The following is a 26,624-nucleotide window of genomic DNA, read 5'->3' as shown; positions in this document are numbered from 1 at the left end:
GAATGGTGAGACTGCATTTAGAATATTGTATTCAGGTCACACTTGAAGATAGACATGGAGAGTCTATAAAGGATTCAAAGAGGAAAACCCAGTTTGGTGAGGAGTGCTATTGGATATCCATATAAAAGAACGGCTTAGAATGTGGATTGTAAAGTTTGGCAACTAGATGTCTTGGGAGGGGGGGGGACCTGATAAAGGTATATAAATTCCTGAAGAAAATCAGTAAAATGAATGAAGGAGACATATTTTCACTCGAAAAGAGAACTAGGATGCACAAATACAAAATTTTGCTAAGGAACAGAAGGCAGGATCTTACGAAGTTTGCTTTTGAGAAGCGTGTTGTAGATAACTGAAATAAATTTCCGGCCACAGTGATCGAGGCGGAGAGTTTGACAAAGTTAAAGCGGAATTTGATAGCCACTTGCGGGAGGCTGAGAACGTATGATAGAGATTCCTCCTCCAAACTTTACAGTTCGGACGACACACTGATAAATAACGCTCTGTGGACGTCTTCCAAACCTAAACAAACATATTGGAAAATCGTGTGCCATTGTCAATCCATAACACAGTTTTTCAACTTTCCAGGGACCAATTATGATGGGTTGTGCACAGTGCAAGTTGATATTATGCACTGAGTGCTGTAATGTTTCTTTTGTGTGTGTTGCAGTCCTCCCATAAAATCTAGTGCCATGCAGCTCCCTACCTATTGTCGTTTTACTAATATCAGTAGCATCCCTGAACTATCGGTTGACGGTGTCTCTGACGAGGACTAATGGATGTAAACATACTTCTCTTCTCTTCTAAGAGCCGTCCAGTTTTGTTTCCCGGGGTGTAATAGCACAATGACGTTTCCATTTGGTGATTATGTCAACCACCGATTATCTAGAGAAAAATTTCTCAAGCTCTGGTCCGCAAACCCCTGGGGGTCCGTAGAGATGCTTCAGGAAGTGAGCGAATAATGTCCGAAATTTCTTATCAATATTTTAAAAACTGAAAAACTTTAGAGCATAGAAATTTTAGTGGTGATCTGTAAAAAGTTCCTTATGCCACTACCGTTTAAGAACCTCTGATCTAGTGTGTGTGTGTGTGTGTGTGTGTGTGTGTGTGTGTGGTATTGCTAGTGGCTCCTAGGCATTTGCCCATTCGCAGTTTTGTAACAGCGTAAACAGATTAATTTTTAATATGGCATCATATGATATCTCTTCGTTGGTAGTCGCCAATTTCAACGCCTCCACTACGTAATGCTTTGATCTGCTTACTTCTAGAGCGAAGGCAATTGCTTTTATACCTGTTCCAAACATGTGGATGGTGGGCATGGTTAATTTGTCCTAAATCCCAGGAGGTGTCTGGGATTTAGTGGTGATCTGATAAAGTTTGATAAAAGATTCAAAATGCATATTTCAGTTACACGCATACACTCAACCACTTCGTTATGCCTACCCTTCATCCCTACCCTTCGCTTTCCATATTCACCATTCCCTATCAGAGTTTTTTCCCCATTCTATCTGTCTATGAACCTTTTCTTCCATTCCTTCTGTCTCTTTCCTCAACTTTTCATCCATTCTTCTGCCTCTTTCCTCAACTTTTTCGTTCATGTCTTTCATTGATCCCTTACCTCGCAACTCATGTCCAATCAAATTTCTGTTACACCTTCTGACTATTTCAGTCAAATGTTTCACCAATTGTACATCGACCAGGTACACAATTACAGACTCATACTTCTCTCTCATGGCGCTAGCTGCAATACTTATTTGAAAATACTCTAATCCTATCTAGAAATGTCTGTCTCCTATTTCATGTTGGATGATAGCAAAAAGTAATTTCGTATTCTATATTACGAAATTTAATGTGCGCTTACGTAGTTTGGTGCGCTACGAAAACGTCAAGACGGAGGGGACCCTTGAGAGAAGGAAGTAGATAGTAAACAGTTTGTTGCTGAGAAGTTTGATTTTAGAGTTATTTTTTCAGTCCTTGAACCCTGGACTGTTGAAGTGTCAAAGTCTTCGATAATTTATATTATTTTGTGTGTATGAGTTCGTAGATGGTTCTCCACGGTACTATTATAAAGATATCCTTGTTCTATTGCTGTGCGCCTGTTTCTCTCCCAGAATATTTGGTTTCCTATGAATTTCAAGAAATGAAATGCATTGACCTCCAATATTTCTGTTCTTTCTTTATCTGATTTTGAGTAATTCAATTAACAAACTCAGATTAACTTTCATTAAACATTTTAATTAAATATATTTTTCACAGATATTTTGCAAATTTATTTGAGGGTGGTTCAAATGTATTCTGGTGGTCATTTTGCTTGTTTTCTGGGTGAAAACCCGAGTTTCCGGGGCAAAACCTATCTGAGATCGATCTAACTTAGCTACAAAGTGAAAAAAAACCCTTATAAGTTCGAGTCACTGACAGACTTTTTCCACCCGGTGTGGGGAGGTCGGTGATCATAATCACCGTACATCGTAGATCGGATGTGTAGTGAGGGTTATCAGCTGGCTCATTGTTACTTATTCTCTGTGGGCACCACCATCATTCAGACGGCCGTTTCAGGATTTCATGACTATTTGGCTTCTCATCGGTTAACAGCTGACAATCCAGTTGCAACTAGGTAAACCATTTACGATTTGCAGATGACATTGTGGTCATAAGCCACAATCCCAAAGAATTATAGGAAAATCTTAATCAGTTATGCAGAGTTAGTAAGGATTTTGGACTAAAGATGAATATGGCTAAAACAAAAGTAATGATGAACAAGTATGCCATAGAAAGGGACATAATGATTGAAGTAGCAGTTATGAAAAGGTGGAGTCATATACTTATCTGGGACAAGTTATTAGCTGTAATAATGATAAATGGCTGGAAGTCAAGAGGAGAATAAATTTTGGATGGACAGCATTCAGGAAATATAGTCACATACTGAAGAGCAATATCCCAGTTTGTCTGAAACGTAAAATAATGAATCAATGTATACTCCCCACCATGACTTATGGAAGTGAAACTTGGGCACTCACCAAAAGAATGGAAGAGAAGCTGAGAACTACACGGCGAAGAATGGAACGAATTATATTGGGAATCAGACTGTTAGATAAGAAGAGAAACACATGGATTAGGCAGCAAACTCAAGTAAAGGACATTCTTATCAAAACTGAAGAACTAAAATGGTATTGGGCAGGACACATAGCTCGAAGAAATGATGACAGATGGACTAAGAAAATAACAAAATGGTACCCAAGAGGGGATAGAAGAAAACCTGGAAGACAAAGGCGGAGATGGATAGATGAAATTCGTGAGTTTGTGGGTAGTAAATGGATGGCCAGTGCTCAAAACAGAAGGAACTGGAAAATTGCTGGAGAGGCCTTCATCATGTAGAATATTAGCACACACAATATAAGAATATTATCATTAATCGTGTTTCGTGGCCATGGGGATTCAAATCACAGTCACCTAAACGCATGCAGTACCATAGTTCCACGTAAATATCTCGACTACGTCGTCAATATATTGATATCAAAATAAAAAAAAATTGTCTTCCCGGTTTGTCTAGTAAATCTGGCGACGCTCTTCCTTCCTTCCTTCCTCATGGCCCAGACTTCTGATTATCATTTATTCGACCAATTGAAATTGTTCTTAGGCAGTTAAATTTTCAAAATAACGAGGAAATTATCTGAAGCAGTGCAATTCTGATTTCGATAACAGTCGCTACTTGATAAAAAACGCTTTCGGAAGTTAACAGAGAGATGGTAAAAATGTTAAGATAAAGGGGGGAACTATTTAATGAAGTACAAGATTCGTAATGTTCCTTGCAATGCTGTCTTTAGGTGGGTCAGAGCTTCAATGTTTCCCCGATGAACTTGGTCCATAAGACAGTTTCGCATCCAGAAGTCACATGAACTGGGGTCAGATGGCTAAGCAATTGAGAAATAACAGGAAATTATGTAGGCATTGGGAAATATTATAAAGCAACATGTCTGCAAGGTAAAATGGGGGTGGCTCCTTATCCTGCATGAAAACAATTGTGACCAAGAGGTTGGGATTACCATAACACATTGAGTCCAAACAAACTTAGCAGCAAAATTGTAAAAGAGGCAGTCCTCGTAACAAAAATTATTGGTGTTCAGTGCCAATTCTAATTACAATCCAACTAACGTGTGTGGGGGGTGCAGCGTACAGGGGATATGGATTAACCTGTTGCCATAATATGGTACAAAGCGTAGTAGAATAATCTGAAATTTTGAAAATGGATGGGGTTGTTGTTCCACATTTATCGGAATGTTTCTTTCTATAGGGGAGGAACTAGGAGGGCTATAGAAACAGAATTTGATCTAAAACCTTCCGAATTTTCTTTCCTGATTTGAGTAATCTCTATCTAAACACTTGAAATTAAAGCACTTCCTCTGCTTTAATTTCATATTTATTACAAACAGAATCTCAAAATCATCTTTCTAAAGATCTAGATACAATATTTCACGAAAACCCATCCATTAGAAGTCTAAGCGTTATGTCGGACAGACGGTAGAGGCAAAAGCATTTTACGCATTTACAAACACGTTGTCAAGGATTTCACAATATGAGATGTTACCATAATGATGCCAAAACTTCGGTTTGTCTAAAAAAAATTAGCAACGTAGTAATAATGCAAATGCTTTAACTAATTAATGTCACAGCTTAAACACTATTTTGCAAATATCGAGAGAATAATCTCAGAAAATACACACTGGAATAAACAGAATCATATGCTCCGTCGATGATCACTGGCGATCCAGCTCAGTCAGTGCATATTTCGAGGCCTTTTTTTTTTTTGGCCATCATCAGTGAGATCGCCATCCTGCGTAATAATTGTCAGGGCCAAGTGGTCTCAGTGTGTTGCCTCTCTAGTGACCCGGGGAGCATCGACGTTGGTGGCGAGTTAAAGTTCAACGCTATCTGCTGGCTGACCCCTGCTCAAGTGGCTGCGTGATAGAGGAGACTCAACAGTAGGACTCATTGGTCGAGCGCGCGGAGCTGTAAACACAAGATCGCAGTCTGGCGCGGACTGAGAACAGCCGAGCTGTAAACTGTATGTTACACCCCATCGGGATGTTGGGGCTCTCCTCGATACAGAGAATTTACGGAGGTCGCAACTTGGGAAACGCTTTGTTTTGATAAGGATAGGCTACTAAGGACTTGCCGGATCACCCAGGGGTTAAGACCGTAGGAGTGGACGAAGAGGTCAGGCAGACGGCCCTGCCGTTCTGTTTCGTTGCTCTGTTCCTCCCGCCACATCTGACAACCATTATTGCAGCGGGACACCTGCTGACACATCCGCCTCGCTGGATGTTACAGCGCAGCAGTTATCAGTGAGAATGTCTATCGTGTAAGCTGATCACTGTCCCTTCTGGGGGAGTCGAACGAGCACGTTCTATAAACTATGTCCCTTTACGGCCACTTACGACACGTTCGTATCGTGGTGCAGAGATGGCAGCCGTTTCGGTATCATCGGCGTTAATAATGCACTCTGAGAGCACGAGCCATTTTCGATTGGGTCGAAGGCTCCCTTTTCTTTCTTTTCTTTTTTTGAATGTAAACGAAAAACAGATTCTTATTGGGATGTTTAGCAACCACGTGAACCCCACTGGAAAACAATACCCGACAGCAATTTCTTTGAAATTATTAATACATAATCATTATTAAATAATAATATTATTTTTATTATTCGGGTAGAAAAGTAGTAAGTTGTAATAATTCGGAATACTGCAGCCAAGCCAGAACAAACCAGGGCGTTGCCCTTCTACTTTTTGCAGACAGCCTAGATGCACTTTTTCTCTCTCTCTTTTTTTTTTTTTTTTTTTAACTTTTTATTTAGGTAATCCGGAGAGAACCAGAATGGAAATACTTTTCAGAATTGGGTGTTTTAGGTGAGTTTGCATGTAAGTGGGAGGAAAGCCTGGGTTAGGAAGAATCCTGCATGTGTAAGACAAACTAATTACGTCCATTTTGAAGCCAGAATCGAATCTCACTAAATTGAATACCTGACTAAGTTGGGTATTCTAGGAAGTTTTCTTTTATCCAGCGAGTTGCTAATTGCTGGAACAGGTTGCCTTCGCAGGTAGTTAAGGCTGACAATCTGAATAAACTCAAAGGTCAACTGGATAGTTACCTATGTGTAGAGGGAAGGAAATAATTTATATTTTCTTATTTACTACAAGAATCATCGGTTTGGTTGTGTTGCCATGGTAATCAGTTTCCAAAATGGAAGTAGAAGATTTGAAGTGTTCCTTACTACATGAGTGTGGGGTACGTTGGATTGAAGATTTTCTGATTTTCAAGGGTTCAAATTGCTTCGTTCAAGCTAGAAGAGAGAAACAGAACAGACTTTCTGTACTGGTGATAATATTCCTAGAATTTTCAGCTTATTTGATTTGTTTAGGCGTTGACGTTTGCAATTCAGAAGTTTTTCCCTTGAATTCATCAATTTGTTTCCTGTCAAAACTTTTGGATCATGAACTGAATTTGAACAAGTCAGTGATCACTTGTACTTTTCAGTTTGGTAACTCTGGGGAAAAAAGTGCTCATTGCTTTTCTCACCGCTTCTAACATCTTTAAATAGACTTGTCAAAGGATGTCACTGTTCTATCAGTCTAGTTACACATTTTTCCACAGATGGCTAACGTGTACACATTGAAAGGTGTGTACACGTTGGCAGGCATCAGTTGAAACCTTTTAAATCTATCTTTCCTTTTTAGGAAAGATAGATTTAAACTTCTTTCTAGATACTAGTAAAATTTCACCAAATATTCACCCACTTTCACAGGAAGGCAGGAAGATCTCTTTCATCACACAAATTAATAGGATGACAAGGACAATTTATTACCATCAAGTTTTTCTACGCCATGAAATGCAACTTGTTGGTGTTGTTGTACAGTTTTAGGAGCATCAGCAACTAAGGCCATATTGCTCCGTGTATACTGTCTGTAAATTGCGTGGTTTCTGTGGTCGAGTTTCTGTTTGGCTGGACAGAGTACAAACACTATATTCTGTGCGGCTAAGTTATTCGGTTTCAGGGGCGAGTTGCATGGTTTTCCTTTTCGGAAACTCGAGTTTCAATTCTGATCAACCTGAAAGCATTTGGGATCCTTTCAAATGAACTGTCTGGTATTTTGTGTCGATAATACGCCTGTTATGATAGGCCTAAAATCTGGAGTAGCAAAATTGAGCACTTGGAGGTAATAAGTTGTCCTTGTCATCCTATTAATTTGCGGGCTGAAAAGGGATCTTCATGCCTTCCTGTGAAAGTGCGTGAATATTTGGTGAAAATTTACTACTATCTAGAAAGAAGTGCTAAAAAGGAAAGATAGATTTAAAAAGTTTCAACTGATGCCTGCCAACGTGTACACACCTTTCAATGTGTACGCTAGCCTTCTGTGCATAAGTGTGTAACTAGACTGATAGAACAGTGACACCCTTTGGCAAGTCTATTTAAACTATTTTTCAATATAGACTTATATTTTCGCCACTACTGTGCAAAGCATTTTGACACTTTTTATCTCTGATTCCATCTAAATAAATAAGAACATCTCCATCTGCTTTACTTCGTTCTAACTTGAAGATCAGTTTCGTTAAAAAAAAAACAGTAAAAAAGCACGTTTACAGCAAGCAGAACTCCATGATCCATAGATTATATGAGGGCTGTGGTACTGGGAGGTAACAAGCATATGATATTTCTATCGTCAATTGATTTATATGGAAATATGAGCAGGTGCATCATCTAATAATTAAAAGATCTTAATTAAACGTATTAAATTATGTTTCATTCGTGTATTATTTTCTAAATTACAAATTCAGCCTTGTAAGTTATTATTTGATGTTTTATTACCATTTGGCAAGTCTATGTTGCACGTCAGAGGGTGCAAAGTCATATTTTACAAGGACGCAATGCCATCGGCTCTGTCTAGGCCTAGTAATTTTTAATTAAACTGTGCAATAACCGAGATTTTAACGAAGAAATCTCCAAAGAAGCATCTCTTTATGTCTTTCTATCTAACGTACAGCGTCTAATACTATGTACAGTTATTATTGCTTAAAGGAATAGGCCATAACGTTTTCAATCCTAATATGTCGTCGTGAACATCGAAATGATTTTTCATTCACCAGGGCCTACTTCACACGCTCAGGTGTCTTCTGACTCTTCAAAGAGTGTGGGGGGGGGAGGACTTCAAAACCTGGTAACTTCCGATGACAGACTTATTACAACTCCAATATCCACTTCGAGCCTCCTATCACCAGGTGATGATTGCTTTGCAACAGGAAATCTTTCACTGTTAGGAATAGATATTACCATTTCAAACAAGCTGCCGCAAAAGCGCTCTTACTGAGAGAATGAGCATGCGCTACTAGAAGTTTTAAGAATGTTTAAAAGTTGAAAAGCTATCGACAGAGCTACCAAAGGCTGACAAGTGATTTTCTACTCAAATAAACAACGGGACAAGGAAAACCAGTTAAAATATCTTTGCGCACTTTAAGAAATGCGGACGGGGAGATTCAGACAACGAATTGGAGGGGGGATGGAAATGCGAGCAATTCTGTTAGCGTCTACCATTTAGTAAATAAGTCTGCACAGACAAGAGAGAAATCTTAGGAATTTCTAAGACTTGTTTGTAAGCAATGAAGAGAAATTGGATCTTTTGTGTAAACCAGTACACTCCAGCGGTTGAAATGGGATGAGCAATGTAAAGTCGGGAACTTGACTTGTGGATGTAACCATCGTTGTATCCCTTTGGTGAGGGGTGGGGGTTGCCATTATTTATGCTGACTGTGTTTACGGATGACTCAGCTGTTTATATGCATTGTATTTAAAATAAAATAAATATACAAATACCTGTTATTTTATTTTAATACTATTTAAAATAAAATTCAGTATTATTTAGTGTTATTTTAGTATTATTTATAGGCCGTGTAACGAACTATGGAAAATGTGCTTAACATGATCAAAGATGGAATCTGTTCCACTATATTGGCAGCTGTTTTAATGCAGCAAACTTCAAGGTCATACACTTGGGATACCCCAAAATAACTTATACACTTGACAGGGTCGAATTAAAAAACAGTAGAGGAAGAAAAGGATCTGGAAGTTGTGATACGGGCAGATATGAAGTTTTCTGAGCAGTGTAAACAGGCGGCAAGGAAAACTCATGGAGTCCTATCCACGATTTATCGAATTATCCCACTGTATATGATAATTGTAAGACCGCATTTGGAATACTGTGTCCAATTATGAGCGGTATATAGGGGGAACCCTGGAGACCGCAATTAAAACAAACACACCTTGACTTTGTATCCAATTATGAAGACCTCATATGAAAAGAGACATTGAGCTTCTTGAAAGAGCCCAAGGCTCTTGTCGCGATAGAGAACAGTCAGTGGGTTTTTGGCTGCTGTAAAGGGATATGTATTTAGATAGTTTTACCGTATTCTTCGTTAATTAGCATACTACATTGTGTTTTACAAAGATATTAAATACGTTTAGAAGCGTTCGTTAGTTTCTTATTTTGAATTTAACTAGTGATTTTTGGAGGTTACGACTCCCGGTGTTGGCGCCAATATTGTTGAATTAGCCGCCATATTGTAATCGATAAGAAATAGTACAACGTATACACACACAGGGTGTCTCAAAAATACACGGCATAACTTCGGGAATGAGTTCCTCATATGTAGACAATAAAAATATTTAATATCAACATAGTTACGGAAATGCTTGGTTTCCGAGTTTTGAAGATCTGTCTATGACACTTAACTGTTCACATCACCTTATAGTAATTGTTCAAAATGTACACCTTCTGCCTGAATACAGGCCTCACTTCAATGTCTCATGGACTCGCGAAGGCGATGCCAAATTCCTGGCATGTTTCGTATTGTCTCACAACCTGCCACAATTCGATTGCGGAGAGTTTCCACATCAGCTACCGGAGTCGAATACACCAATGACTTTAAATGGCCCCACAAGAAGAAATCTAGCGGATTTAAATCAGTGAGGGTGGAGGCCAGGCAGTTGGTCCACCTCTACCTATCCACCGACCAGGAAACCTTCGATTTCAGGTAATTGCGGGCTAGGTGGCTGAAATGTGCGGGAGCGCCATCGTGCACGAAGTGTGCTTGTTGACGAATGATCAATGGCGTGTTGTCCAAGAAATCAGGCATGTTGTTTTCCAGAAAGTTTCTGTACGCCTGCCCTGTGAGTTTATTTGGAAGTAGATGGGGGTCCAAATAACTTATCGCCAAAAACACCCGCCCAGATGTTGAGGATGAACTGCTGTTGGTGATGTGATGGAAGAATTGCATGTGGGTTTTCCTCAGTCCATACATGCTGTTTGTGAAAGTTTTGGATTCCGTCTCGTGTGAACTGTGCTTCATCTGTGAATATCAGTAAGGCAGGAAAGTGAGGAGTTGTACCACACTGCTGCAAGAACCACTGGCAGAACATTACTCGCGCAGGGTAATCTGCTTGTGACAAGGCCTGTACCCGTTGCAGATGGTAAGGATACAGTTGGTGTTCTCGCAACACTCTCCAAATAGTCGAACGTTGAACAGCCAGCTGCATTGCTATTCTGCGTGTGCTGATTCCAGGAGTGGCATGCACAACATCCAAAATCTTCTCCTCTACCAACTCATGACGGGTGTCTATGAGGCGCCGACTCATGACGGGTGTCTATGAGAGCTTGAGGTGCAGGGTAAATGCCTTCGAAGAAATTAATATGAGGGGCCCATCAAGTTCTCAGCTGCCCAGCTCAACGGTAGAGGTGACTCCCGTGCATCAGGCAACACAGAGGCAATCTCCAAGGCAGAATGCTCTGGTCCCAAAGGAACTAGTTATTGTCAGGGAGACGGGAAATATACTATGCAAGTAGGATAGGTGGAACAGGACCAGGGGTATATCTGCCAGGGACAAAAGTTGATGACGTAGAGCAGATATCATCTTTTAAGGGCACAAAAGGTGACATTGTTGTACACGTTGGAACTAATGACATTATGAGTAAGAGATCTGCAGATTTACTCAACAAGTACAGGTCAATGCTGAAAAAGAAGTCGCGAGTTAGGGTTGAATGTGAAAGTGTCTGCAATTCTGCCCAGACAAGTTAGGAGGGAGTATATGATGAGTGCCTTATCGATCAATTCGGCCCTGGAGAGATTGTGCAAGGCTCAAGGGGTAGAATTTTTTCAGCCTGATCTGTGCTTGTTGACAGAAGAGACTGCTTCTACAGGGATTGGGTACACTTAAATAGAAAGGGTGCAAGAATATTTGCGGATGCTATCGAGGAAGCGTTAGATGAGTCGGAAAACTGCTAGATTGGGGAGAATACACAGCCTAAAAGGTTAACAGTGGCCGCGGGCAGAGGCAAAAGTGATTCTTGCACTGCTTCTATTAGAATGAGCAGCAACATGGAAAGCAAGGCAATGGAGATTTCCATGACTGTTGGGAGTCATAGTGGAACAAATAAATATATGGGCTGTGTTAGGGTAAGTAAGTTTAGAAACAGGTGCATTAACTATACTCCCAGCATGTACAACAATGCTAGGAGTATAGTTAATTGATGTTGGTGAACAGTGCAATGTTGAGTCCGTTTGTTGTGACATAAGCACTAGGCAAGGAAAAATGAGAGTAGGTATGTCTTATAGGCCTAATGAATCTGATGAGTATAATGAGAAATTGTGCAGAGAAATACAGTGGGCAGGTAAATCAGAATGTCTTATAATGGGGGATTTTAACTTTTCAGATATTGACTGGACCTTGTGGATTGGTCACTCGCCCAATAGCAAGACTTTTTTGGATTTATTGGATGACTGTTTTCTACAGCAGCATGTTCGAGAGGCAACCAGAAGGAGTAATACTCTTGATCTGATTATCAGCAGTAATTATTCATGCATTAAGAATTTGCAGATAAAGGAACCACTGAGTGACAGTGATCACAATGTACTGATATGGGAATTACTTAAAGATATAACTACCATCAAGGCTAAAGGGAAGTGCTTTTGCTTAAGATGACTACAGGGGTCTCAGACAGTTTTTAAATTCTGTACAGTGGGATCAACTGATGATGTTACCAAAGTTGAATTCTAAATGGGAAGCCTTCAGGGATTTAATCTTGGAGGCTACTGGGCATTTCATTCCAACTAAGAAATACTGTTCAAAATTTAGGCCTAAATGGATGTCAGATGAATTAATGAGGATCGTGGCAGAGAAGAAAAATGTATGGGATGCATATAAGTCATCAGGTGACACAGAAGCCTATGGCAGATATAAGCATGTCTGTAATCAAACATCACATGTAATCACAAAGGGGGTTAGGCTGGCAAAGGCAGATTACGAGAAATCCTTGGCAAAGGATGCAAAGAAAAACAGCAGAGTTCTTTACTTATGTAAACTCTAGAAGGAAAGGGATGAATCAGATTGCACCATTTAACATAAATAGGTTGACTTTTGATGATCATGATCAGGTAGCTGATAAACTCAATGAGTATTTTCCATCTACATTCACACAGGAGGAGTTATTCAATGACGGGAATGCCAGAAGTTGATCAAACTTTAACAGGAAGCCAAGTGATTTTGTAATAACTCAGAGCAAAGTGGAGGAGAAATTGTTGAAGTTAACATAAGGAAGGCACCTGGGATTGACGGAATCTATCCAGTTATATTAAAGGAGGCAGCAAAGGAAGTAAGCAAACCCTTAGCCATAATTATGAGAGCTTGCTTTGACTCAGGGGAGGTCCCCATGGACTGGAGGTGTGCACATGTATCACCAATTCACAAATGGGGGTTCAAAAGGTGACACAAGTAATTATAGACCTGTCAGTTCAACTTTTGATCCGGGGAAAATAATGGAGTCACTGGTTAAAGAAGCATTGCAGGATCATCAAGACAAGATTACAGCAATAATTCAGATACAGCATGGGTTTGTAAAGGAGAAATCTTGTTTCACCAATTTTATTGGATACTACGATGTGATTACAATGGAACTGGATGCAAAAAATAATTTTGATATTATATACTTGGATTTCAGGAAAGCTTTTGATACTGTTGCACATGGAAGACTGCTGCACAAATTGGAGAGGTATGGCATTAAGGATAAGTTGCTAAATGGATAAAGGGATGGTTGAGTGGGAGACGACAGAGAGTGGTAATCAATGGACACTGGTCTTCGTGGACAAATGGTATTAGTTGAGGTCCCCCATGGTTCGGTGTTGGGCCAATTGTTGTTTTGTGTATTCATCAATGATATTGATGAAGGTATATCAGGATTAATGTCCAAGTTTGCAGATGACACAAAGGTTGGCAGAGTTGTTAACGACAGTAAAGACAGTATGCTACTCCAACGGGATCTAGATATGTGGGAAAATGGGCTGAGAAGTGGCAACTGAAGTTTAACATTGACAAATGCACAGTACTGCATATGGGTAGCAATAACCCAAGAGAAACGTAACAACTGTGTGGTATTACATTCAGGGAAGTGGAAAGTGAAAAAGACCTGGGGGGATAATTGTGCAATATGAAGTTTGCTGAGCAGTGCAGACGGGCTGCCAGGGCAGGTCATGGAGTCTTGTCAGTGATATATATGCATTTTGCTAGCAGAGAGAGGGAGGTGATTATCCCGTTATATAAGGCAATGGTCAGGCCACACCTATACTGTGTACAGGTTTGTTGAGTGTCTGGTGTAGAGTTTCTAGAACGAGTACAAAGAAGGACAGCACAGCAAGGTTGGTGAGAGGAACAAAGGGGTGCTCTTACTAAGAAAGGCTTTCTGCAAATTGCAGCGGCTGGAGAGTAGGCACCTGCGAGGTGATCTGATTGAGGTGTATAAGGCCTTGAATGGGTTGAGCAAGCTGAATGCTGATGGGATTCTTCCTCTTGCTCGGATTAAGAACCTGAGGGGGCATAGATTCAAATTGAAGAAAGGCAGTTGTAGGTTGTAGAATAGGTGTGCGGAAGTTTGCCTTTAGCCAGCGGGTGGTTGATTGGTGGAACAGACTTCCACCTTTTGTTGTGGAAGTTGATAGCCTAAATAAATTTGAGGCTGAGCTCGACAGGCATTTAGAACGAATGGAAGGGTGAAATGGGAGGATTTTTTTTTTTTTTTTTTTTTTTGGCTAATAATGCATAAGCTTGCTTTCTTGCATCATATGACTCTACTAATGCTAATGCTAAGACGGCAACTCGCATGGTGAGATCTGCAAAAGGAAGACCATATGAGGAGAGACCGATTATGTGGGCTATAGAGCTTGGAAACCGGACACCTTAGAGAGGACCTGATTGATGTTTATAAGGCTCTAAGAGGGTTTAGTAAAATGAATGAAGTCAGAATTTTCATTGTTATAAAGAATTCCAGAACTAGGGGCCATAAATTAAAACTGCGGGGAAAGAAGTTTAGACTCGATTATAGGAACTTCCTTTTAGCCAGCGAGTTGTTGATTAGTGGATTTATTGCACATATTGCTGTAAAGTTGTTATTAACTTCTTTCTTACACATTGTAAATCGGAAACCTTGGAGCTAATTCTAATAAACAAACTGCTGCATGGTTAAAAGAGAGTAACTTAAGTTTGTGATATCCGCGAAACATCGATTTTCCGAACCATTATTTAAGTCACTGGAAAGTTTATTGGTGTTACAAATTCTATTTGCGTGACACTTCTAAACTCGAAAAATTTTTCTCTCGGGAAACTCGGTTTATGGTAAGAAGTTATCATATTTGCGGAATGAACTAGCCACTTTTACTTTTCATATGTTGCATGTCGACTCCTTCGTCATTTAGTCTAAGATATTTAAGTGGTGAAACTACCACATGCCAGGTCTGTCACTGCAGTGGGAGGGTAAAGGGTTAGGGACCCTAGCGGTTTATACGGATGGGTTGTTAAAGAACACAGGTGCCATATGTGAACCACGTGGGGAGAACAAAATTTGTAGTGATAATACCGTACCAAACCCTCGAATTGTTCTACAAAACTGTCTTCCTGCCTGCCATTACGTATGCTTCCGGCATGTGGTACCGAAAGGCCAACACTGCCGTTAACAGAAGAAAGTGGAAACCACGCAGCGGAACTTTCTACTCACAATCTCAAGAGCTTGCAACACCGTAAGCACACATGCGCTCCAGGCCCTAACAGGGACTCTTCCCCTCCACCTGGAGATTGCCTACCGTGGTCTATTATACCAACTCTCCAAAAGACGAGGAGCTACCCACTTGGGCTTCACTGCGGACCCCATAAACGCCCCCAAATCAGAACGTAAACGCCTCTCTGTATACCTCCAGCAGGTTTGGCAAACCGTTGGCAAGCAAGGGCGAAATTACTAGAAAATTTATACTCAATATACAACTGGTATTCCCAAATTATTCACCTTGGCTCTCTCTCTCCCGGATTCCTTGTCACCAATCTGCTAACTGGACACGACGCTATAAGAGACAAACTCCAGGGATTTGGACTTAGCGACACCTTCTTATGCCATTGTGGTCAACGGGAAACATGGAGATACCTAATGTACAACTGCCAACTGTACGAAGACCTCTGCTGCCAACTCATAACCAACACCTAACTAATATTACAAGCCCAGGAGCACCTCTTACTAATTGAAGAAGACACCTACAATGCTTTCGCCCAGTTCACACAAGACCTCTTCACAAGAAGAAGGACGTTCCCGCACCCACAACCACAACTGCAACCATAAAGAGTCTACCCGGCATGTACTATGGCAAACCCATGACAAACCACGGCATGGACCTGATACCAACATAACCCCGAAGAACGGCATAAACTGCCCGCAAACAGACTACGCCACTGACAGCTATCAACTCTAGTGAGTACAAGAAGCAATAAATGAAGACGATATGGACAGGACTAGTCCCATGAATGACTACTAAATAAATGGGACTTTTGGATACCTTGGTCAAGGTGCCATCCCATGAGTGAACCTCCAGACTGATGACACAGCAGATTTGCAGTTTTTTTTGCACAAGCCATGTTGGCGATCTGAGCCGACACCCTTGTCTGGCCTAGGCCGCCTCCGTAGCCAGGTGGGCAGGAGCAGCAGTGCGTAGCACACGCTTCTTGATTAGACCGGGGTTTGAGCCCGTCACCACCAAATACGGAGGATGCGGAAAGGTCAAGGAATGACCACTGCATATCCCGGAGCAATATGGCCTTAGTTGCTAATGCTCCTAAAAACCAAATAACAATAACAATTATCTGGCCTACCTTTCCTTCCCTTTCCCAGGCGGGGGGGGGGGAGACGGTCCTCCTGTCTCCTCGTCATCTCCACCGAAATCTGGAGTCGTCTTACCTATTGACTCCATACTTCTATCTCCCCCAGCCTTCAGTCTTCCTACCCCCACTCTATCTGTACGCAAGCGAACGCCCCACACTTTCCAAATCTAACTAAATCGTCTAAATTACATTAGCCCACTAATATTCCCAGCCTTTCAAATCCTACCGCAGTTCCCACTACGCGATTACAATTTTTTTTTTTTTAAGGTCCTTGCCACTGAAATCTCAATAAATTAGGTGGCAGGACCTGCCAGAATAAATAACTATAATACTGGTGTACCTGTTCTACCTCCACGGGGCGAAGCGCGGGCAATGTCGGGACTCAGCAGGGGCCCGGCAGCTAAATGGCCAGAAGAACAACAGTACACAACACTACACCTTAATATACTTTTTAATCTCTGGCCTTTACAGCGTTCTGTATCACAAGTCAATGTATACTACGCGGAGAAGTGGGAACCTGGTGCTGTTAGACCCTAAATACACTTTACTAATTGCGAATTAGTTAGACCATAAACACACACCAATTGCGAATGCCTACCAGAGTATATAAAAAATCTGCTGGGTGCCTGACCTGCCTCCTCGTGGCAAAGTGTGGTCAACCGTGGATCCCACTAGGGGTCCAACGGCTAAATTGTCAGAAAAACAACAGAACATAACACTACACGATATTCCACTCCCCACACACTTTTAAATCTCTGGCCTCCACAGAGTATTGTGATACAAAAACAGAGTACACAATGCGGAGATGGGTGGGAAACCCCTGGTGCCGTCAGACAGCTAACACACTTTACACTTTTACCAATTGCGAAACTACAAATTCTTCCCCCCCCCCTTCCTCCTCCTCCAAGGCAGGCGAGTATTATAAAGTTAACACTCTGTCCTATGGCTTTTTATAACGCCTTATCCTGACGTAGCCCAGTGGTCAGGAGCGACAGTGCATAGCACGCGTTCCTTGAGTGGACCGGGGTTCAAGCCCGTGACTACTAAATACGATAAATATTTGTATTGACGATTTATTGTAAACTCTACTGACTTGGTTGTCGTGCAGGAGTATAAACAGAAAATTTATTTATTATATGATGGAACTCACCATTACGAAATATTTGAATAGGCTACTTGTAAATTCTACCTGGATATCAGAAAATTCTTGTATACTAGAGGGTGTCCGAGTACTCTCTAAGGGTAGTATACATGTTAAACAGAACTGCTTATTGCTCATAATTATTCTAACCGATATTGCAGAATACTAGAAACGTTTATCTTATAACAGTTTCCATAGAGCACATTCGTGACTATTACACCAACTAAAAGAGAAGTTTCAATATTAGGGAACTGAATCCTTTGTTTGTGATTAAGTGATAGTAAGGCGCTGGACACGATCCCGAATGAGACATTATTAATAAACTCAAACATTTTAGGGTTTTGTCTGTGAACTAAATAAGGATGATGCCAAATTTTGTTTCATTAATGTTTAATGGAAAACTTTCACATATCATTTAACCTTTTAATGTAATACTTGTAGGATTGAACTGATATTTATGCGGTACAATCCACTACCATTTTTGTAGATCCGCGGTACACTTCAACATTGTGTAAATTCTTTAAAATATATATAATAATTAAAATAAAATAAAATAAAAGCTTGGACCACCTCAGCACTTGTCTGAAAGCGAACGAAGCAGAGACGAATTCAAGTTCGGTGATGAATGTCTACGACCATAAAGAAGTGTGAACTTCGGTCCTTTTTATTTCGTATTTGCCCTTGTTCCGTGAGGAAGCTCTTTCACTTTTGCCTCGCATTCCATCATTTCGCCCTCTGCGTGTACTTCATTACACAGTAAATTTAGTGGACGTAACATTGGACAACCTTCGTATCTGTGTGGATCTTTAAGCGTGTTCTAAGTTGCCATTCTTACTGGAAAGTAGGTGTACATCTTCGTAATTTATGGTGTTCGCTGGCTTAAAGAAACACAGCTACGCTTGTTGGCGTCCAACAGTTGAAATTCCATCCGAGTACGTGCGAGAGTTAGGGTTTAGCACTTCGTCATTGTCACTCTGTGTTCGAGAGCTGACCAGTGCCATGTGTGGTCCTGCCACGCTCGCTCTCGTTAACAGAAGGGAGGAAGATAGGGCCCGTTCCGCGTTGCTTCACCACGGCACTAATAGTTCACGGCTTGCTCTCCAAATCTTGGCACCTCCTTGCGAGACGCCTTTATCAAAGTTCACTGCCAGTTTTCGGAACTATCTGCTCTTTCCCTCGTTCAGCCTCTTCTCTCTCTTCTCCCCTACATACGCCCTTAGCAGACCTTACTAATAAAACGAGAAAAATTCCAGCAGAATGCTTCTTGCAATTCGGAGAAAATATGAATCCGAAATATGATGGTAAATGAAGCAGTGTCGTTCAATCGATAAATTAACGGTAACAATAGAGTTTGACTATCGAATTATTGGAAATTATTTTTTTCCAGATTAGCTGGAAAAAAATAAAGCTAATCTCGTTGTGATTAGCTTTATTGTTTTTAAATCTTACTACTTCAATTACTTACTACTTCAATTTGGCTGTTTAGAATACGCAAGTCTTCATCTCTAGTCTATAAGTTCAGTGTATTCTGTGGTGGTAGGGAAGTGACTTTTTCGAGATGAAAAATCCACGTAATAATCTCTCCTACAAAAGCTCTTCACATTCGACTTCACATTCTATCATCGAAACTGCATAATACAGTTTCGATTATAGAATTTATCCCACGATATTCAACGTTAACCTTTATCTAAAGCTTCAATTCTTTCTCTCCCCTCTTGGTAGAATGTCTTTCTATTACACAGAGTTAAAAACTCCTCCTCGCCTGAATACTTCTGGCCTATTGCTACCTCTTAGATTCTAAAACTGATGCAAAAAGCTCTACCCTGCTTACGCATCAAATTCTCACAAATTCTGTTTTCAATATACTGTATATTATGGAAAGAAGGGCACATATACAGTCAGTAATCTATTATTCACCTCTTTTCTCATAACAAATGCATTTGAACATCTCCACTGACATTCTTCAGGGTAAGACTCTGTCTGCCTACCTTTTTCTTCTCTTATTCCCCACCTGCTCTTCTTAGAATTCCGTTTATCTCCTAAAATTCAAACTTTTTTCAGATAACTTCAAAATATGAATGTTTGAAATCATACACCCATACACTTTATCTAATCACCGAAAAATAATATATTAATCAATAAACTCTTGAAAACTAATGTCTTAAAACTGAATCTCAGAAATCTGAAATTTCCAAATCTCAGATCTATCTTAACCTTGGCTGCAGGAATGTTCAATTAAAATTCATTCTCACTTTTAGCAAATTGTACAATAATATCTAGATTTCACTATCGGTTTGGACACAGGTAGCATGGCATATCTCGACTAGGAATACTTTAATGACACTATCCTTCATTCCTATTAATAATCGTCTCCGAAGAGCACTAACAAGTTCTTCCTTACTTACTCCATTTAATCAAACAGCTAAATATTGATAATTAATCTGATGGCTCTTAAGAGAAAATACGTTGAAGATACTAGCAATCAAATCCTTTAATGGATTAAGAAATGATTCCTGTTTAAAATTTTCCACCTTATATATTACCTTAAAAATAATTCTTAGTCCCTTTTTCAAGTTTATAAGCGTGCGCTGCAGTTATATTCTTTATCAACGTTTTGATAAAGAATCTAGTTTTTTATTTTTTTATTTTCAAGCTTATCCTTATTAAAACTTCTCCATAGTTTCATTAAACTATCTTCACTGAATCATTATGACTTATGCGGCTTGGATTAGCTTTCAATAAGGCTCAAACACCTCTTCCATGGGCGCACAGCCTTAGATGCTGATGCGCCATAAAACTCCTAATAACCAACCAACCTCTTCCATCTCTTGGCTACCTACTGATGACATGTAATAAGAGAACAGCAAAACTGGTCAGATTTTCAGCAACAAACCAGCATTTTCAGATTATTTTTCATTACTACGCACTTGTATGCGCATCCGCGTTAATTGTTCGAAGATTTCTTTCGCAAAAGCAGGATTATTGAGATCAACCCTCCCATTCATCAGATTTGGCTCCGAGCACTTCTTTCTTTTTTCCACAGCTAAAAATGAAGATGAAATCGATTTCATACCATCCAAAAGAAGGTGACTGGCCTCAAGAAGATAACTTTAAGGAATTTCAAGTAGGCATATGTATGTATCATAAGTGCCAAAACAACTAAGACTAGGCGCCTCCGTAGCCAGGTGGGAAGGAGCAGCAATGCGTAGCACACGCTTCTTGATTAGACCGGGGTTCGAGCCCGTCACCACCAAATACGGAGGATGCGGAAAGGTCAGGGAATGACCACCGCATATCCCGGAGCAATATGGCCTTAGTTGCTAATGCTCCTAAAAACCAAACAACAAACAAACAACTAAGACTATGAGGCATCATTATATAATGTGTTTGTAAATTGGGTGTACTCTGGAATCGATTTACCTGTTCATTGGACAAAAAAATCGAGTTTTCGGGATTAAAAGCATGCTGCCCTCACCTGAAACCGACTAATTCAGCCACGTTGTGAACCAAACAAAAAAAAAAAAAAACCATCAAAATTCCTCGCCTTATTTACGGAATTCGAACCCATGTTTTTTCCACCTAGTGATGTATCCCACCTGCAAGGACTTCAAGAATGTTTTACCAATTAAGAAAGAAGTTTAACAAGTGAGTAGAGTCCCATCGGAAATATTTTGAATGATTTTTATCGTTTTTTTTTTTGAACATTTGCGCTTTTTTTTTTTTTTTAGAATTTATGTCTCTACTTTTCAAACGCAATGCATATTTTAAATGCAGGATTGCTTTCTCCTTATCAAAGTTAGCAATTTAATGATCACCAAACAACAGCATTGCAGGACGTAAGTTCTAGTGCTATTTTATGTTCTGTTCAGCTTGTTATAGACAAACAAAGAACTGGTGGACAGACAGAGAAATAGTAACAAGTACTTCACTTACGCGAGACACACCTAAAAAGGGGTGGAAGGGGTCAGACAGAATTCACCGAAACACCCCAACCCAAATGTACTAATTGCACCAACACCATCTGTCGAAAGGTTAACATACACAAAAGGAAGTGATTTATGTGGTTTCTATTTAGAGTGGAGTCTACCTCGACCAGCCCTTGTCCTGTTTTGAAAATTTACTGTCAGCTGCTTACCAAGCATATCTCTCCATTGATTACTCCATCATACCATATAATGTTGTACATTTGTTTAAATGGCTTCCGAGTCCCACCGGTTGCTCTATCTCACCGGTGCGATCGAATTTCGTCCAGACGCCAAGATTTCCTAGAAAGCTACCACCGCACGGTCTCAGGGGTAGGGGGGTGTTATAATTTTATCTTCCGCAAGTTTATAGGTATCTTTCTAAGAATTTTTCTACTTTCTTTTCGACAGTGTTTCTACGTATTCGAAAAGATTTCTAATCATCGATGAAAACAGATGTATAATATTGGAAAGCTTAAAGCAACAAGATTCTGTTTACATGCAGATCTTTTTCCGATTACCATTGTTTTTCGCAGCATCGACATCGTTGGGGCAGGGAAGAGAGAGAGAGAAGAAGCTCAAATGACAGACACCAGAAAGATTTATAGGCTAGAGTGACTTGAAGTTGATGCCTTTATACCCCTTCTCTTTTCCCCCAAGCATTCTCCACTTGACACAGCTCATTCCTTCCGTTCAGAACAGCGAGAACAACAACCCCAATACACAGTATGGAGGAGAGGGTATCGTTGCTCTGGTGTAGCGAACTAAGTGGCCGCTGTAACAATGGCTGCCATCTGGTTTCGATTACTTTCTCGGCACTCATTTGTCAGGTAACCTCACGGACGGCAGACATGCGTGACAACCATCCCCTCCCCACCCCCTTCTGCTGCCCGTATCTGTTGTTGGTCAGTAGAGTCGTATGAGGAATTCAAGAGATTGACTAATAGGAGCTACAAGTCCCGACCAGGTTACAAGACCAGCGAACATTCTCGTCAATTAGATATAACACTATAAAAGATAAACAAGAAACAGAACTAAACTTAGGAAGGGGATTTCGGACTAAGTTTCCTAAGGGTATTTTAAATCTATATGGCACATATCGGAAAATCAAATGTTTGTTCAAATATATTTTGGTCATTTTATAATTGTAAACACGGCGAATCAAAATGCCCAATATTTCAGCAAAAGAACCTTTTTCACCTGTTACCTTCGATAATGTCCCTCTCTGTACAAGATCAGGTTTCTCCACTTGGAATAACTTTAACCTCTAGCCTTTCTTAACATAAACATATAACACTTAAGACGAAATTCAGGACACTATACCCGTGTTGCCTCGGCAGCTGGAATATAACATTAGCGAAGGCAAAAGTCAGGTTTCATCGGAAATATAAAGTATCAGGGACAGCAACTGAAGATGGGAGTTAGGTAAAATCCGAAATAATGAACCAACATTAGGAGTATTTAGGCTTGATGAAAACTAGTATTGTAATAAACAATAATTAAATCCAATCTGGAATGACGTCGAATCAAGTCGTTTGTTCATTAGATTACAAATCTACAGAAACAGGAACAAATCCTAATTAATAGAAGATTGATACCAGTTCATCAGTAAGAGGACAAAATAAAGATTAAGACATACGTATAATAATCATAAAAATCGCTTGCTTTTTAAAACAAGTTGTAGAGGTCGAAATAACTAAATCATGGTTATTCATTAAATCTGGATGTCTCATCCCAGGAGGTTTCATCAAAGTAAGCCGGCTTTCAATTAAGGGATAACAAATGTACAGTGTTAGCATTTATTATGAGAGGAGTTTTAAAATAATGAGCTCAAGGATACAAGTATTTGTCTATAGAAGTGCAGGCAATCTGCATGTTGCGCGGGCTGAGAAACCTGAAATAAGGTTGAACCCTACTCCCTCTTTGAGATTGTCTAAATACAGCCTCGACTGAAGAAGATATTAGAAATTTCTCCCATCATCGACGGAATCGAACCCAGATCGGGAGGAGAAGCTAAATCTTTCTACATAGATCTCCTAAGCTGATATAATAACGAGAGAGGACTACCTATCGGCGGAAAACTCACGAAGTGAACTCTATGCAACCATTAACATCTCACGTCCATCTTTGCCTAACTTCAACGGATGCTTTTCAATCAGAACCGCCGCCGATAACTAGGATATGGTGGGTCAGGACAAATTGCAACTAACGAATATTAACTCCACTAGCATTATGAGTCGGGTTTGCAAATCTACAGTTGTTACTGATAATAGGGTATTCATTCGCGGAACATTATCCATCAAGTTCGTTTCAAGGAGTTGCTAAAATTTTTATAACAAGACTCGATCCATTCACTAGTACGAGAATGGTCCAAGGTACCAAATGTACGGATGATGAACATAAAGTATCACTCATATGCATCTTTTCATATATCTTGCAAAATTCAAGGCCTTCACTTATATACTTCACACAATACTTCACTTATTTCTCATGCTACGAATCTGGCCAAAAAAACTTAAAAGTTAAGAGTTTCATCGTAGGTAAAATCCTTTCGTCCACAGGAACACGACACTCACCTCCTTACCCATTTCAAATTCTACGTTTCACTGACGCAATTGTTTTTTCCAAAAATTAGAAGTATTTCTAAAAAATTCCATGCTCTTCAAGTTCTACTGTTCCAAGAACTTCTCTTAATTTGTTCACTGCAACTTGGTTCGTGCAAGATAGAGAGAGATCGATCTTTTGGCCAATCACGCTAATTGCCATTTCTTGGAAACGGTAGGGAATTGCCTTCATCTAGCAGAATATTTTTCAGCTTAGTAGAATTTTTAAAAGCTCATTGAATAACTTTGAAGTCCTACGTGCCAAACATGAATTTAGAAAGGAACTTATTTAAATGAGTTCAATACTTACGGTAACTCCTAATCATACTCCAGATTCAAGGCTGGAGCTTCATATGTGGAGTGCACATTACCTTTAGCAAGTTATTCCTACTTTTATTCTTGGTGACTTTACTCCATAACACTCCCTAAGTATGCTTCAGCAAAGTACATAAATACACTGCCCTACCATCCCTACCAGAGCACTGACTTCAATCCTATAGACAACCTCTGATGAATTGGATCGTCGGGTGGATATGAGGAGAGACAGCCCAAAAAACAGAGATGAACTGGTCGCTGCTTTGAAGGTCGAATGGCGGAAAATATCGGGAGGGGGGGGGGGGAGAAGACATTTATAAAAAGAACTGGTGAAGAGCGTTCGATGAAGATTAGAGGTCATCATAAAGGCTAAAGGTTTCAGCACACATTATTAGTTTTCCGTAAATAAAGATTATTTGTAGACATACAGGTGCCTGATATAAATGTAGGTAGGGCAGTGTGTACTCAGTTAGTGTAAAGCGACATAAGCACTGGAAAATAGAAACAGACCAGATGGCTGTGGTGGTTACATTGAACATCTGTATACAGAGGGCAGGCCAGCAAAACGGTCTTATTGTCTTATTATTGGGGAATTTAATTTTCCAGAGAGCGACTGGAAGTTGTGGATTGGTCACTTAACTAGTAGCCGAACGTTTCTGAATTTCCTGGATGACTACTTCTATATCAGAAGTAGCGATACCACACGGGAAAAGAAATATTCGCGACTTGACTATCAGTAAAGATTTGGAGATATTGAGAATCAAATAACGGAACCACTGACGGGAAGTGGTTACAGTGAATTGAAGTGGATCTATTAAAATAAATAACTACTTTCAACACTGGAAGGGGAAAGTAGAAAGGTTTTTATTTTCACAAGAGGGGTTACAATGATCTTAAACATCTTTTAAGTGCTTTTTTAATGAGATCAGATGACAATTTAAAAAAAGCTAAATGCGAAATGTTTAAAGAAATTATTCTTCCAGAATAATAATTTAAGAAATAACTGAGAAGGAACCAAAAGCGAAATTATTACAATTAAAAGCACCATGAGGTGCCATGGGTTGATTGAATTTGGCTATGCATCTAGTTTTATTTAAGGAAGCAGCAAAATGAGACACCGTCGGATTCAGCCGAAATCCCTATCAATTGGAGATGTGCAAATGTGTTTCTTCTTCATGGCTCAAACAGTAAAATAAGTTTCTATACCAGTGAATTTGATTTCTGTGCCAGGGAGGATTATAGAATTCATAGTAAGGATATAATACAGGATAATCAGGAAGTACTGTATTAGAGTTATAAGAGAATCACAACATCGCTTAACAAAGATTTTGTTATGGCCCATCGTGAATGACTGTTGTTTAAACTGGAGAAAAATGTGGCATTGGGGTCAAATTACTGCGGTGCAGTTGCATGGTTAAGAAACAAGAAACTGGGAATAGTTATAAATGGCCGCTGCTCTTCATAGGAGTGAGGCCCCACAACGTTCGGTGTTAACCCTTACTATTTTTAATGTTTATTAATGATATTGTTATGGGTATGTCAAAGTTCATATTCAAGTTTGTCAATGACGCAAAGGTGGGCCGAATCGTTAATCGATAGTAATCGGAGTAATGATAGAGTAGCATGCCACTTGAGATAGCACCAAACTGTAACTTTAATTATTTACTTCTAATTTATTAAAATGTGTTATAATAAAACTTGATAGATATTTCCGCTGATATTATGAGCCAGAAACTTTTTTTTTTTTTAACACCAAGTTGCTAATGTTGTTTTGGTTGTGATTGAAGCAAGAATATCCATCGCTTCATGCAAAAGAAATGATATTTCTCGTCCACTTTACAATGTACAAAACGTGAGAGAAAGCATTTGCAACTTACGCCTAAAATCAAAATACCCAGTGTATGCCCCTCCTGTGTATATTACAAGGACGGGGGCATACATTTACGAGGGGACAATTGCACAATAGAATCCGAAAACTTTCATTAAGTCAAAAAAGCGATTGACCCTTGAAAATTCTACCTATTCTTGCAGAGGTTGAACGTTGCTAATTCCAGTAATTACTAATTACTGGAATTAGCAATTAACAACGAACAAAGAATTTCTTACAACCTAATCTAAATTTCTTTCCCTATAATTTCAATTTATCGTTTCTGGTTCTGGAATCAATTATAACAGTAATAATTTCGCCTTAATTCATTTTACTGTTCCCTCTTAGAGTTTTATAGACCTCAATCAGTCCCCGTTTAAGGTACTTGGTTGTCAATCTCTGCAGCCGACATATTCGAAGTCTTTTTTCATAAGGGCACCCTTTTGCAGATCTCAACACGCTGAGTGCATGTTTTTCGACTTTTCCAAGAAGCTCGATGTCACACGGA

At 39.8% G+C, this 26,624-nt stretch overlaps 1 protein-coding gene across 1 annotated transcript in view; it reads left to right on the top strand.

The window, feature by feature from the left end:
- Nucleotides 1-26,624, top strand: part of LOC150085154 (T-box transcription factor TBX10-like) — a 139,520-nt gene that overhangs the window by 28,332 nt on the left and 84,564 nt on the right. The window lies entirely within an intron of this gene.

The sequence above is a fragment of the Mastigoproctus giganteus genome, chromosome 5 (genome assembly GCF_048544385.1).
Source record: "Mastigoproctus giganteus isolate SK-2022 chromosome 5, ASM4854438v1, whole genome shotgun sequence".
Classification (NCBI taxonomy): Eukaryota; Metazoa; Arthropoda; class Arachnida; order Uropygi; family Thelyphonidae; genus Mastigoproctus; species Mastigoproctus giganteus.
Note: the sequence above shows the minus strand (reverse complement) of the source record. Positions and strands in the feature narration are given on the sequence as shown.